Below are 5,277 nucleotides of genomic sequence, written 5' to 3'. Positions count from 1 at the left end.
CATGCCTGAGCCATCTAATTAGCTCACATCTTCTGAGACAGGCAGAAGAAAAGATACTTTGCTTAGCATTCTGCCTTCCCTGAAAAGAAGACAGACACATTCTGTACAAATAGTAGAAGTTACAGATTCTTTGTAACACTGAAAAGAACATCTTCACCCCACCCCTCCTTTTGAGACAGTGTTTCTCTGTATAGCCCTGGCTCTCCTAGAACTAGCTCTATAGACTAGACTGGCCTCGAACTCAGAGATCTGCCTGCCTCTGCCTCCTGAGTGCTAGATTAAAGGCGTGCCTTTAATCATGCCTTGCTTGAAAAGAAAACCTTTTCCCCCCCTTACATAATATATTCATTATTTGGGATTTTTTTTTACAACGCACCCAATCATACTCACTTCCCATTCCACCCAGGTTCACCCTCCCACCCTTGCGCCACCCCCCCCTCAGAAGAACAAAACAACACCACCACCCCCACTCACCAAGTCCCATTTGTGTTGTCCATATACTTACTGGAGCGTGGTCAAACTCCCAGTGGCCAGCCCCTTAAAGAAAACCGAGTTGCATACACACACACACACACACACACACACATACACACACACACACCCGCTCCCAGAAGCCAACAGCTGTGAAGAGCTCCACTTCAGCATCTTTATCACAGCTTTTAAGGACTCTCTTCAACAGCTTCCTGTCTGGACTGTTCCTCTTCTTGAACTGGCTTACTCCTGGGGCATTTTTGGGGGGGAGGGTGGGTAGGGGGTGGGGGGCAGTTGTCACAGAAGCCTTCAATGTCTCTCTTAGCTATGAGTCTGCAGTCATTGATACCACTGCCAAAGAAGCTTCCTTGACAACAGCAGTGCTGGCAGCATGGATCAGCACGCCCTAAGCTTTCAATCAGCAGTGAAAATAGTCACCAGGGCAGGCCTGCCCACTGCCGCTGAGTTCATACCTCCACCCTCCCCACCGACACACTTGATTTGGGGTAGCACAGTGCTGAGGTAATCGTTTTCTTATCTCAGCCTATCAGGCTCGCCTCCTTCCCGGCTTCCTTGCAATGTTCCTTGTTGATAGCGGTGGCCACATGAAATTCTGGCCAATAAGTAGAAGTCCTCTGAATGTGGGGTTTCTGGGAACTCTCATTTTCATGACAACGGGGTGTATTAGAAGACAGAAGGCTCTCAGGGACCTCCCCCTTCTTACTGTGAGATAATATCAGGTGCTCTAGTAACTCTCTTGACAGCATGAGGTAATGGACATGCGGCAAATATTCATACCAGAGACCCTGAGAACAAAAGCTTCTGAGTCATGAGACCAAGCCTAGAACTACCTACGTTCGGATTTCTGGCTGTGTGAGATCACTGAATGGCCTCCTTGTTTCAGTGACTGAGGCTGGCTCTCCCAGGGCTTGCATCTCAATGTGCTGATGGTAGAGAGGCACTGAGCGCTGACCGGTGTCTGCAGCTCTCCTTCATCCCCCCTCCCCAGCAATGAGTTAGCTATGGCTTGAGGGAGACTAAGTAGCTGGACCACATCTTCCCAGCCCTCGGGGCCAAGGCGGATGACCCCATCCTTACCCACTTTTAGCCCTTTAGCATCCGCTTGATCGTCTTTACTTTTTATCGAGTTCTTTGTTACTATCACTACTACTATTATTATGTGTGTGTGTTTATATATGCACGAGTGTGTGTCATGCCATATCTGTGGAGATCAGGGGACAGTGGGAGTCAACTCTCTTCTTCTGTCATTCGGGCCCGGAGGCTTGAACTCAGGTCATCAGGCTTGGCGGCAAGCACCTTTTCCTGCTGAGCTGGCTCATCAGGGGATCTTCCACTTGTGTTTTCTATATTGTTATGTTTTCTATCCTAGTTCGATGTGAAAGCTTCAGGTCCGAGGCTGGGCCCTTTCCCCTTCTGGCATCTACTCTTACACTGTGTAGAAAGGAGCTTCTCAACGGCTGGGGCAAGATGAGTTCCAAGGCATCTTTCCTTTCTCCACGGCAGCACAGAGGGAGGTAAGCATACGGGGTTTATCTCCTGAAGATACACATTCGCTGCCTTCTTGGTTCTTTTTTTTTGTTTTGTTTTTGTTTTTGTTTTTCGAGACAGGGTTTCTCTGTGTAGCTTTGCGCCTTTCCTGGGACTCACTTGGTAGCCCAGGCTGGCCTCGAACTCACAAAGATCCGCCTGGCTCTGCCTCCTGAGTGCTGGGATTAAAGGCGTGCGCCACCACCGCCCAGCGCCTTCTTGGTTCTTAATTGGAGAACAGAAGGCCTATGGGTCCTACAGAGAGTTCTCCAGGCCAATCCCTAACACTGGGATGGGTCGTCCTTTGGATTTTGGTTGCATACTGGTATTTTCACTTCTGTACCGCTTAAACACATAGTTCTGTGGGTGTCTGTGATGGTTGGCTCGGAACCCCCCTCCCGCAGGTGTCGGTGTTAGGTTATTCTGTCGTGATTCAGTGAAGTGGAGCCTTTGCTGCATCTCTCTCTCTCTCTCTCTCTCTCTCTCTCTCTGTGTTAGGGAAAGGGTACTGGGGTGGAGCTCAGGGCACTGCCCAGGCTGGCAAGCCCTCCCACCCTGTACCCCTCCTGTGTGCATCCTCATCACCAGCGTGTGGCATCTTCCTGGACTAATGTCACGACGGGCTTTGCCCTCATCTCTCCTGTGATGGACTCCTCCCTCCCCAAACCCTGGACCGCTCATTCTTTCCCTGCAAAGCACAAGAGCCTTTTGTGGGGCCCAAGAAGTCATTCCAACACAGAGCTTTGTACCAGCAACTGTGGGTTCTCCTTAAGGTAACTGTGGGTGGCCCTCCATTTATTTTCATGCTTCCTTTTTGTTTCTGCGGATTCTGCCCCCCCCCCAGCACATGCCGTCCATGTCATCTGAATGGCCACTTAGAGAAGGATCAGAAGTTTGTTGTTTCATTTCCAGCATAAATCAAAACTTTGTGTTCGTGCTGTGATGCGGAGTGAGTCCAGGAATAGCTTTGGGATTGCTAAGTGTCTGGAGAGCACCGACTACAGACATGTTTTGAAGCCGGTCATAATAGTTGCTACAGCCGTTAACAGTTCCTGAAAGAATGGCAGCATTATCCACCAGGCCTTAAAATGTGCCCGGCTTGCATTGCACAGAAGTCACCCTGGGAGAGATGGGGATTTTTTTTCTCCTTTCTGAAACCCAGCCATAAAAAGTCTTCAATAACGAGAGAAATTCCTTTCACTGCTGAATCCAACATGAAGGACATTGTGTTGTGACAATTCCACATCACAGCCCATGAACGTTGTCTTTGTGTGAGTGGATGTACGGGCTGTACTGTTTTGTTTTTATTTATTCTGCATTCTTTATTCTAATGTCCTTTCCTTTTTCCTGACCAGAAAGATTGTTATTGAGCCCTTCACAAAGCTCAAATCCTGCAGTGTGTTAAAAAATGTTAACAATTCAAAGAAGTTATAAAAATTTATAAGTTGGCTGAATGCTTGGGAAATATCTGCATATTTTAATATAAATAGATAATGCAAATATTTGTTCACTGCATTGAGAGATGAGCCTCTGTTTTCCAAAAGGCCCTGCTATTTAAATTTGATTTATTTGATTACATTGAAATAAAGGGTGCCCGGAGTGAATGAGGCCAAAGATGAAATGCCACCGTTGTGGGCAAATGAGAGAAAATAAGTTAGCCATGTTGTTGCATTGTGGGGGCTAAACAATCCCTTCCCAGCAGTTGGGTTGCTTTGTGATTAGAATTCTCATGAAGGTGACTTGCCCTTACTCATTTTTTTTTGAGACTTCCAATTTAAGGTTTGGGGTTTAGATTAGCTTTCTCCCTCCCTCCGTCCCTCCGTCCTTCCCTCCCTCCTTCTTTCCTTCCCGTTCTCTTGACAGTTTTACTGTCTCTTTAGAAGATGAACTGGCAGGGCTGGAGAGATGAGATGGCTCAGCAGTGAGACTACTTGCCGCCAAATCTGGTGACCTGAGTTCGATCCCCAGGATCCACATGACAGAAGGGGAGAGCTGACTCCTGAAAGTTGTCTTCCAACTTCCACACGTACTTAGTGGCGTGCACAATCGCATACACCTGCGCACACACATAAATGTAATTAAAAGTTTTTAAGTGTATTGACAGACTTAAGCATGGGCTGGGTGTTTTGAGGGGCTAACCATACAAAGAAAAGTAGGTTGAGTAAAAATAATGATCATGTAAGTTTGAGGGGGCTGCTCTACTTGGTTTCCATAATCAAGATACACATTTAGAGTGAGCCTGGGCCAGAGGTCTGTGGAGAAGGATTAGGATTCAGGGTTCTAGGTCTTTCTGAAGTTCAAGTCAAGGTTGTTAGTGGAGACCTAGAGGATGGATGGAGCTCCACAGGACAACCTACCAGGTAGGTCTCCCCGTCTGAGGGGAGACCCAGAATGCTCTAGGGATCAGACTGTGGCCGGGATAGCTGACATTGCAGAGGCATCTGTAGGAAGCAGCTTTTTCCACAGAGTTAGTGACAAGTCAAGAGGGTGCCCTCAGGGGATGAGTCCAGACAGTGGCTGAAGGGCAACTCTGGAGTTAAGACACAGGAGTTACAGGGCTCAGCTTTGATGTTCTCAAATTAAAAAGCAAGAAGGTATGAATGTGTGCCTTCAGAAGAAAACTCTGCAAAGTGCTACTGAGTGGTCACACCTCACATTCCCCAGCACCAGCTTTACCGCCAAGGTTCTGGGGATAGGAGAGACCAAGGAGGAGAAGAGGACAGGACAAAGCCTACACCCAGGACTGAGCAAGTCTACCCATACAAACATACAAACTGTCTCACAGTGTCATCCGGACAGCCATTGGCTGCTATCCCACACTGTGGCAAACTCACTCTCCTGCTATCCAGGGTCCAGGTTACATGCTCCTCATGCCCCACAGCTCTCTGAGGCTTGTGGGAACCCAGGACACCTGAGGAGTCTGGACTTCCTGGGGAACGAGGCTTGGGGAGGAATCCATTGATAATGTCTCAGGGGGAGAACTCGAAACAGAGACTTTTGCTGCCCTGAACCAAGAGGCCCCATTTGACTGAGAAATAGTATCAACATCTGATATTGCGGAAGGCTGACAGTGTGCCGATCATTTGAGAGCTTACTTAAAAGGAAATGGCAGAGCTGAGCCCGTGGTACACGTCTGTCATTGGGAGGCTGAAGCAGGAGCATTGAGTACTAATGGTTAACCTAAATGACACAGAGAGCCTGTCTCAAGAAAAACAACATGGCCCTGGAGAGATGGCTCTGTGGTTGAGAGTATTTATT

This window comes from Peromyscus leucopus, chromosome 16_21, assembly GCF_004664715.2.
Source record: "Peromyscus leucopus breed LL Stock chromosome 16_21, UCI_PerLeu_2.1, whole genome shotgun sequence".
Lineage (NCBI taxonomy): Eukaryota > Metazoa > Chordata > Mammalia > Rodentia > Cricetidae > Peromyscus > Peromyscus leucopus.
This window is presented reverse-complemented; position numbering follows the sequence as displayed.